At 38.1% G+C, this 10,988-nt stretch overlaps 1 long non-coding RNA gene across 5 annotated transcripts; it reads right to left on the bottom strand.

Moving 5' to 3' along the window:
* Positions 1–5,497: 5,497 nt before the first annotated feature.
* Positions 5,498–10,649, bottom strand: LOC149046683 (uncharacterized). 5 transcript variants are annotated; one of them, XR_016185861.1, is made up of 6 exons: positions 9,441–10,649; positions 9,237–9,272; positions 8,081–8,145; positions 6,722–7,679; positions 5,898–5,957; positions 5,498–5,732 (listed from the first exon to the last, which is right to left on the bottom strand). It is a non-coding gene; the product is annotated as an uncharacterized LOC149046683 (long non-coding RNA). The 5 variants fall into 5 exon arrangements; XR_016185862.1 differs by having other exon boundaries at positions 6,970–7,679; positions 9,441–10,648; XR_016185863.1 differs by lacking the exon at positions 5,898–5,957.
* Positions 10,650–10,988: the final 339 nt, after the last annotated feature.

Here is a 10,988-nt window from a genome sequence, read left to right on the forward strand (position 1 = left end):
GTTTTAAATTGTATCTGTGCCAAAATATGCCACAAACTGAAAAGTGATAAAGTAAAGAAGGCTCATTAATCATGACTACATTAAAATGTTTCTTACATTGAGTATGCAAACAGAGAAAATTATAAATGCACATAAAGGAGAAATGAAACCAAACAAATCATTCACCTGCACAGAGCTGGAAATATTGAACAATTATTTGGACAGTCAGTGCTGAAGTAGGTGCCTACCTTCCCCTTGCAGGAGAATAATACAGAAAAAAAATTCCCCTTTTGTTGGGCATTTTGTTCCATTTGGAATAATGGAATGGAGTTTTCAATGTTAAACTTGGTCTGATCAGTTCAATATTAGCCTCCTTTGTAACAATTGTTTAAGTGATAATTTTAATGCTAATCAAAATCTTCTATTCGCTGACATGCCAACATGCTGCCTGAGTTTCAGACTTGAGCTCTCCAAAAGTACATATGGTTACTGATTACTGAAATTTTAGTCAGTTGTTCTTGGAAATTCAATTTTTTCTTTTGCTGGAACTGACAATATCAATCATTTTTATCAAACTTGTTGGATCATGTGTACTATAGGTGGCCTCGGTTGACATATAGGCTGACAATCGACCGATATATTGGTGACTATCGGTTGGCAATCGACCGACTATTGGTCGACAGTTGACCAATAGTTGACCGATATATAGACCGATAGTCGACCAATGCATCACCCAATATGTACACATTTATAGGTTGACTGTCAGCCAATATATCAGTCAACTATCGGTCGACAATCGACCGACTATCAGTCGATAGTTGACCAATAGTCGACCGATATATTGGCCGACTGTCGGCCGATGCATCAGCCAATATGTGCACATTTATCGGTCAACTGTCGGCCGATATATCAGTCCACTGTTGGCTGATCTATCAGTCGACTATCAACCGATAGTTGGTAGACTGTTGACAGATAGTCGACCTATAGTCGGTCGATAGTCAACCAATATCGGCTGATATGTCAACCAAGGCCACCTATGGTACACATGATCCAACTTGTCAATAAAAGTAAAAGTCAACTCAAAGAGCTTTAAAAGATCTTGAGGTGTTTAAAAGTCACAGAGAGATCCAGAATAATTGTAACCATCCAATATCACATAATACTAAACACTTTCAACAGGTAGTCTAAATTTTGACGTGACAATTTAAACCATCCTTTGCCTAGCCAAGCCAGATTCTATTGTTTTCCATTTGTGAATCACTTTTTGACTCATGGTTGCTTAAAGCACTTGCATTGTAAGGCCATGATCTCTGTTTACATAGTTATCTTCTGCTTGCAGTCGGAAACAAACCTTTTAGTATCCTGCCTCGAAACGCAAAATGTATTTTTTGTAATTTTTTTTTTTTTTAATGAGAGATATCAAAGATATACGGCAGTAAATTCCACGAGTTTTGCTCATTACATCAATCCCCGAGCTATTCCATTAAGTCGCTGTTTATATAAGATCATTAAATTAAATCAATCAGTGGATGGATTTTAACTATTCCCACAGCTTGTCTTTCACATTAGAACATAAACAAACGTCGAGCCACCAAACTTCGCGAAAAAATCACGAAAAGCCATTTATTTACTCATGTTCTGACGAAGCAGTCACCATGAGAACATGGTCCTCTGCTTTTCATAGGAAATGCAGGTTTTTTCTAACAAAAGTTGGGATACTAAGTGTCCAATGGCTGTTTTCGTTTCTTACATTGTCAGTTGAGATTCGGTGAAGCGAAAAAGCGAATTTAACATCTTTGCAAACAAGTTCCGAATTTCATTTACGTGTGTTATCGAAAAGCACACCGTGTTAATAACTTTGATTTTCAAGTTTGATTTCTAACCAGCTGTTGAGAAAAAAACATTTGATGATTTCAGCTCAGCATAAAGTTTTTAGGAAATTATTTTAAGTTACCGACGATGTGTATTTCTACTTCACGCATGATAAAGTTACGTAGAACACGCTAAACAAGTTGAAAATGAAAACTGCCATTGAAAGAATGGATCTATCAAACAACGACCACGGAATTTGAAAAAGAAATTGTGTCCCCTATGCAATAATAAACAATTGGTTCATGCTTTGAGCTGTGCGTGTATCGAGAGATGGATGCACGCGGAAAGTTTGGAGAGCACGCAAGTTGCTCTCAGCTGCGCCTTGAGCATCTCATTACGCTTTCCGCGGCATCCACACGCTAAGGTCGCTTAGGGAAGAACCAAAATGTAAAATACTTACATAATTACGACATCATCATTTTTTCTTACCTGAGGAACAATCAATCACCTGTTTAAAAGCTCGTCAAAGTGCCGTCTCTGTGAAAACAATCTTCCCCTCGAAGAAACGAATAACGCCAGAAATGGCGGGAAATTTTTGGTGGCTAACAAAAATGGTCTGAAATATGAGTGGTCAGCGGTGAAATATTTTCGATTCTTAATGTTGCGACAAATCATTTGTAGTTGCAATAAATAATCGTGTTCCAACCCTTCCACTCCCAAGATCTCATCAGAAATTCTCCTTACTGTCTGCTATACAATTCCTATAATGTTAGTTCTGAAAATTTGGTAGTGGATCAACTAGTAATCCCCTTCTTGGTATATTTATTTGTTCTCACCACTTGTTTGCAAGATATTGTAATTATATAGCGAGGATAAATTCTGTCTTGGTCACTCATGGGAGTTAAAGGGAGTTAAAGCCCGAAATGTTACCCATATACTTCGCTAAGTGATAAGTTCGGCAAATTTTCAAAAGCGTTGACTGTACCAATATTTATCACTGCTGTAATAACTAGCGAAGGCATCGGGATGGCATAGGTGGCTTCGGGAAAGACATAAAGAAGAATGGTATTTACGTTTTGCACGTTACTGCGTAGCGGAAAAAAAGTATTGTGACTTCTAATAGTCAAAAATATCAGTCAAATTTGGCGCCCATTTGGTTCTCCCGGTCCAGTTTGTCTTTTCTGAAAGATTTTGCCGTGGATGATGACGAAAAGCTAACAACCGTCAAGAGATTGGAAAGATTTTTGGAGATTTGGAGAATTGGAGATTTTTGAAAGTGATAAACAAATATACGTTAAGAAGAAGGAACGAACATAGTATGAGAAAAATACGAAAAGTTCCTCACTCATAACACACCGATCCCAACGCACTACCTCACGGAAATGCTTGGCTTAATCCTTAAAGAGAATTCGTTTTAATTCATTGAGGAGAACTTCCTCCAAAGACGTTGAACCTCTCTGGGTAAGAGAATAGCTGTGTCATATGCCAATATTTTCATGGCGGAACTTGAACGAAATTAACCCAACAAAGCGAAACCAAGCCAAAAAATGGAAACGTTACATTAATGACGTTTTCTCCTTTGGGGTTGCGACAGAAAAGAGGTAAATCGGTTCATTATACGAGCTAACTTATTCCACCCTACCATCAAACAACTTTTCTCGATATCACAGTGTTCAAAGGGGAAAGATTCGCATAAGATTCCATCTTGGACATCAGAACCCAGTACAAGCCGCGACCGAGACCTTCCAATTTACACACTTCGCCTTGTGTCACCCACCAGACGTAAAATATGGTTTCATTAAAGTCAAGCTATAAGATTGCTTAGAACTAACTCTTCGAAAAAAAACATTTGAATAGGGTCGTTTGAAATTCAAACAACGCCTGAAAGCGGGTACCCAGAAAACATCATAGAAAGGTCTCTGTCAAGGGTCAACTTTGCCTCTTGACAATTAGCCTTAAACATACACAAAAGCCGAAAGGTCACGAACGTTTATTGCCATTCGTCACAACGTACCACCTGGCAGTTAAAAGTTTAAAACAAATGTTGATGGAACAATGAAGCCTGGTACACAATCAACCCATGCTGGAAACAAATTTTACAAAACCTCCGATCATCTTTTACCAAAAAGGGAAATCTCTTTGAGACATGCTTGTGAAAGCAAAAGTAAGCCTGTGGGCGTTTCTAGTACTCCTCACTTATCTAGCCGGTACAGCCGTCACCAAAGGGTTAAGAAGGGAAAATATCTGGATCAATATTTGTTTCTGGGCAACCGAGCTCGAAATAGGTGACTCGAGCTCGAAAGCCTATCCGAGCTCGAGTCACAACTCGACTAGAAGGATCCTGAGCAACCGAGCTCGATATAAGTGACTCGAGCTCGAAAGCCAGCTCGAGTCACAACCTTTGTAATCGAGCTCGAATCAAATCGAGTTCAATTTGGTGGACCACATTTAGTATCTGGGCAACCGAGCTCGATTGGATCACTCACGGTTTCTGGGAAACCACTCGATTCTTAATCGTCACGATTAATGAGTCACTCGATAAACGATTTTCAACGAGACTCGTTTGTTCGAGAGAATTGAAACGAGTCAAAGCGAGGCTCGTTTCACGAAACGAGACTCGTTTGACACAACGAGACTCGTTTGACGAAACGAGACTCATTTGACGAAACGAGACTCGTTTGAAGAAACGAGACTCGTTTGAAGAAACGAGACTCGTTTGAAGAAACGAGACTCGTTTGAAGAAACGAGACTCGTTTGAAGAAACGAGACTCGTTTGAAGAAACGAGACTCGTTTGAAGAAACGAGACTCGTTTGACGAAACGAGATTCGTTCGGCAAACGTCGGCTCTCGGCGCATGCGTAGATGTCTAATTTTTTTTCCCAAGGTTGTTGTAGGGTCGGAAGGTTAGCGCTGAGATATTCGTACAATACGTTAAGGTAAGTTCTATTTTCTATGTCTTGGTATGGTAAACGGGTAGGGAAGGCCTTAAACAATATTATTATATGGCTGGTAGCATATATTTCAGCACATAGAAAAAAGCAGTGAATATGTATATCGAATAAAGTTCAAAGCTTCCACTTCCCTAAAGTTACTTCATTCCTCCACAACGAGGGATGGCAGAAATTATAACCATCTCAAAGATATAAATTTTGAAAAATAAAGGTCAAATGTTCCGGAAATTTCATGTGTCAATGCAAGGAATATTTTATCATACTGTGCTGTTTTAGTTTTTTTTTTCTTTAATGAAGACTGTATTTATAGGATATTCGATCTTAAAGACATGAATGATAATTTCTTTCTTAAAATGAGTTTTTCCTCGTAAACCATCTTTTTATCTCAGGGATATAATCAAAATAAATACAAATTAAAATGAGAAATCTAACTTCGCTACAAAAAAATGTTCTTACATGTTAATGTTTCAGAAAATTTTCCAGATTATTACAGAGATGAGATTGCTTCGGTTGGTCTTGGATCACCAATCTTTCTATCACGACACAGAAAAAAGGATAGTTTTAGAAAGAGAGCTTTGATTTATAAAATGATTTTGTTATAGTTTTTAAGAAACAAATAATGAGGGGAATATATTTGGTTAATGACCATGATGACCAAAACAAAAATTGTTATTATCTGTAGCATATTTATTATAGCTCAATGATCTCTTTGCCTCTGGAAAATGTTGTCAAATATACCAAACAACTAATACATGTTGGAAAACTTGATATCATTTATTCTCATCATATTTACAAAGAAAACTTTATGACAGGAATGAAAAGAAAACTTAAGGCTAAGTACAAGGCACTGCACTGTCACTAAAGGCTAATTGTTGCTCTCATTTACAACTTCTACACTTTCACTAGTTTCTTTGTTGCCTTCTTGTAGAGATGCAATATTTTTCTTCTTTCTTCTCTTCCGTGTCTTCTTCTTTTTCTTCTTTTCTAGTTCTGTGGGTATAGTAAGAAGAAATTGTTGTGGTGAGTTGTTTATAGGGTTTTGCTATTGGTCATCTGGGAGTGGAATTTCCCATTTTGGAATGCTTTGAGCAAATTAGAAAGCTGAAGAAATTCACTAGCCATGACACTTAATAAATTGTGTTTGTCAAATCGTACCCTCACTTAAAGTCTTGTTCTCCTCAACCTTATCTCTGTGCTCTCCCTTGTCCTTGTCATCTTTAAAGGTAAAGAAAAAGGCCTTGATTTTTTTAATGTTGCAGTTCACAGGCAAATTTCCTTTATGCTTATGAGTCTAAAAAAATTTAACTTTATAGGGGGTTTCTTGTTACTTTATTTCAAGTTTGCTATATTTAGAAATGCAGAAACAAACTTGGCAAAGAAAGAATTTGTCAATCTTGCAAGTATAGCATCTCCTAAACAAAGGGTGAGACAAGATGAGACGACCGTTTTAAACATTTGCCGGGATTCGTTAATATCCGAGCTGTCTCGGGAAAAAAAAAGGAAAACAAAATGGAAAATGAAGAAGTGACAAGGGAATCATACATCCTTTCGAACTACACTTAATTTACATTTTATCAATCGAAAACGGGGCGTCAACCGTAGCCCACCTGCGCGGTGCCTGTCGTTCACGAGGAACAAATTACGAGCAGATGATCACTAAAGCGCTTATGTTGAGGCTGTTTTGGTTTTCGTTTCGTTTTGTTTCTTTTGTGTGTGTTTGTTTTATTTTCCTAAATCAAACATATCAAGTTGGAGATAAATAAGATTGATTTTAACTGACCATAATTATGGTTATATTGCTGAGCTTCTTAGTCGCATTTTAGAGGATAATGTTCTCTCGCGTACAAGTCTCCATCGACTTCGTCAAAATTAATCTTTTACCGGAATACTACAAAACGAAGACTAAAATATTTGAGGCCTCAACACTTGATCTATAATCACTTTCATGCGAAATCTAGTAGACAAATTCTCCTCCCTACCATCGAAATCCGTCCACGTGGGCATCGTTTCGTTGAACCATTATCATGTCTTGGTTGCACACGCCGCAGTGCAATGGATTGGCCAATAATCCCCGGTTTTGAAACCATCGGATTATCCTTGAAGGGTTCGCGCGCTTTAAATTACTAAAATAGAGGAGATCCATGTTGCACACGAAATAACAAAATCAATCAGCCAAGGAGCGCGATAACAGACTATCAACCGCTATATTCGAACATGTCTACTACACCTTTGTTTGTCGTCATTGGTCGATTTGGTGCACTGTCTTTCGTGCGTTTCGCTCCTCATTATTTTTCCAACTAATACATGTTGTTTCCTCTTAAGTTCTCTTTGTTGTTGACCGGCTGTTATGTTGTCAACCGCTATCCCTATTGATGTTATTGGATGGAGTCTAATATGGATGGCTTCCTTGACCCTACGGGTCAATAACCTTAACCTGGTTCCAAACAAGAACGTGTCCTGTTTCATTAGCGTGTTGTGTATCTTCTGAGTTTTGAGTGTGAGCAAGCCGCGTCTCTTTTATGTGCTCTTTATGGCTCAGTTATTGCTCTTCCTGTTTTCCAGATCGAGTTTCCCTTCCTCGATACGTCATTAAATTGGGACGCCAGAGGTGTCATTACCACTAATGCATACAGAAAGGATACTCGCACGGGCCAATACTTGGCCTTTGACCCACATCATCCTTAGTCAGTAAAGCGTGTTTTTGTCTAGTGTCTACACGATAATTTTGTTCTGACATAGGCGAAAGCGGGTCTGCCACAGCAATTACATTACGAGGGTTGTTATTATCTCCCCATAAGATTTCCCCCATGCTACCATGACTAATTTTGGTTAGTCAGCCAGTATATTTGAACGGCTTTTATTAATATTCAAGATTCATTTGACACATGATAAATATCATTGGACTGCATTTCTGTGAATTCCCATTCCAGTCATTAACTGTGGAAGAGAAACAAATACAAAGAGTGAGGTGTGAAGTTTGAGGGAAAGTCAATTTCAGATGACAGGGGTGGGTAATAGGAAGATGAACCACTCTTAACAGTAAAAAAAAAAGCCTTTTAGATGGATGATGTGACTTCCAACAGACAAGGAGGAACTCTAGGTCGAGAATGATAAATAAGTTAAACCCAGAAATGGCAGTGATTATGGCCATGTCAAGGAAGAGAAATATAAGCCATGGATAGGAAATTATAAACTAAATTAAGTGCCAAAAATCAACTAACTTGTAAGAGACAGGGCTGACAACTTGGCATTTAGTATTCTGGTAATCTTTTTGTGGAGGAAAGGTGGGGGATGTTACTTTAAAGTTCAAATGTGAGACAAAAATCATTCACACCTACCACTTCTATTCATGCACAGCTTCATTGTTACACAGCACACATCCATCACTTGTCCTTAGACAGTTCTACTAGGAAAAAAGGAGGAAAAACAAGTGGGAGTATGTCTTTCTTGTGACAGAAAGACATACTCCCACTATAACTAACCCTATTTCAGAATTGTTGGTGAAAATAATTTTTTATTATAGCAATACAAAAATATTTCACATATTTTGTGGTTTAAAACTAACACTTCTGACTAAAATGATCAATCAATTTCATTTTCTTCCTTTGCACTTTACTCTGATAAGTAGAGAAAAATAAGATTGAGACAATGCTCTAAGTCTTAAGTCAGACTTATTCCCAGTGAGCCAACCAGACTTTTTCTCAGCGAGCCAACCAGACTTGTTCTCAGCGAGCCAACTAGACTTATTCTCAGCAAGCCAACTAGACCCATTCTCAGCGAGCCAACCAGAATTGTTCTCAGCGAGCCAACCAGACTTTTTCTCAGCGAGCCAATCAGACCTATTCTCAGCGAGCCAACCAGACATATTCCCAGCGAGCCAACCAGACCTATTCTCAGCGAGTCAACCAGACCTATTCTCAGCGCGTCAACCAGACCTTTTCTCAGCGAGCCAACCAGACCTATTCTCAGCGAGTCAACCAGACTTATTCTCAGTGAGCCAGACTTAGAGTCTAGTATCCTCATTGAGTCACAGCCCATTATCCTCAGCGAGTCAAAGTCCAATATCCTCAGCAAGTCAAAGTCCAGTATCCTCTGCGAGTCAGAGTCTGAAATCCTCAGCGAGTCAAAGACCAGTATCCTCAGCAGGTCAAAGTCCAGTATCTTCAGCGAGTCAAAGCCCAGTATCCTCAGCAAGTCAAAGTCCAGTATCCTCAGCAAGTCAAAGACCAGTATCCTCAGCGAGTCAAAGTCCAGTATCCTCAGCAAGTCAAAGACCAGTATCCTCAGCAAGTCAAAGCCTGGTGTCCTCAGCGAGTCCAAGACCAGTATCCTCAGAGAGTCAAAGAGCAAGCATGTTGAGCAAGTCTAGGCCTAGAATCCTCTGCAAGTGATAGCCTTGGATTTGCAGAAAATTTAATTCCAATATACCCTACGAGTCTTAGTATCATAAGCAAGTTTAATTCTTGACACAAATTACTGGACACACATACTAACCTTTGCAATCAAGCTCCAGGGGAATTGTTTGAATTTCTGCAAAAGAACAAATATGTTAGCCAAAACACTGTTACCAATGAAACATGAAAAAGTCTATAAGAGAGTGAAAAGGAACCTTTGAGTGCTGTAGAATTTTTTAAACATCACCCTCAACTTTAATCAAGTGGAAACCATTTCAATAAGTTGATTCTCTGTTTTACTTGCCTTTCATAACTCGTAGCTGTTGAGGATGGGGTGCATAAATACTCCTTTTCTGAATTTTAACCTTGATTCCAATGTTTCTCATCAGCTGAGATAGCCATATCATGATAGATAGTCTTCTTCCTATTTAAAAATGTATAAATTAATTATTAACAGATTTCCACCAAAGCTTGTGATAATTCCACTATTTAATTGCTTTGGCACTCAGTGAATTGGTGAATTACCTGGTTTCAGAAAGTAATACATTTTTTATTTAGCCCAGCCATCTCCTTACTCTCCCAGGCTGGTGTGCTAAATTGAAAATCCTCTCCCACAAGCCTAATTTTCAAGCTCTTTTCCTCAATAACTTGGTTATGCAATATGGTTTTACTATAAGTCTCAAAAAATTCTGTGCCTTTTCTCCTGAGTGAATAAATACAAAATGGAAAATACAGAACATATCTAAACTTCTTGGCTCTTTTAAAATTCCTTATAATGCATGAGATAAATGAATGAAAATCCAACAGAATCATAACCACCATGCATTGTGGCTAATGTGGCATTACATTTCAATGTTTCTTTCCTTTTACTTCATCTGGTAATTTGTCTTTCACAACATAAAATTCAGTTTCTTTGACCAGAACTTTTTCAAATGAGTGTTTGATAACAATTTTCTAACTTGAACTTTTCGTAGACTGACTAACTAATCCAATTGGGTCTAACACAACGATAAAGTTCACTGGCTGAGATTCTGAACTTGCACCATTGTTTTTATATAAGAACAAATAGAATTCTTGGACATCAAAATAAATTACAATAACTTATACACAATATTTGGCACATGAAAAGGTCAACTTTTGAATGAACTGTATACGTAGACCACTGAACTTAATTCTTGCCTTGACAAAAATTACGTGTCACCCTCACACTCATTTTTCAAATGAATACTCCTTTCACAGGCACTAAACAAGCCCTACCGGCTAAGATTGACCTAATATTGTGGACTCAACAAGAAAAGGTCACGACCCCGTTAAGAGTTTCTTATTTTTCCAATTGCTCATTGAATAAGAAGTTTGGAGCCAAATCATACCGCAAACAATGCGTATTGATAGTTGCTTAGTCACGTCCGTTACGCATTTACTTATTGACATTCTTTTTAATTTTTAATCCAAGAAAAAGGCTAACTTCGGAACGAACGAACATGATAGATTTAAAAATCGACCTTTTGATGCACTTGGTTAAAGGAGTTGATTCGCTTCTCCGTTTCCTAGAAAAGTTCTGCGTTTAAGCTAGGCCAGAGTTCCAAATCAAGGTAAATTAAAACCGTATTCTCGTTAACAAGCGAACTCGGTTCATAGTCAGATATGGATCATCTTTACTTTCGGAACGTAGTAATACTGATTTTACAGGGAATTTTATACGGAAAACTTTCCCAAGTCCTCATGGGAGCTGCGTTCGATTTTGATGCATCTCAAGACTAGTAAACAAGCTTGAATGGAAATAGTTATTGAATAATGCAACACTGTGGCCAAATTAATTCAAACATGGAATTGTTTCGCGTAATTCCGCTCA

The sequence above is a fragment of the Pocillopora damicornis genome, chromosome 4, assembly GCF_964200805.1.
Source record: "Pocillopora damicornis chromosome 4, jaPocDami1.2, whole genome shotgun sequence".
Classification (NCBI taxonomy): Eukaryota; Metazoa; Cnidaria; class Anthozoa; order Scleractinia; family Pocilloporidae; genus Pocillopora; species Pocillopora damicornis.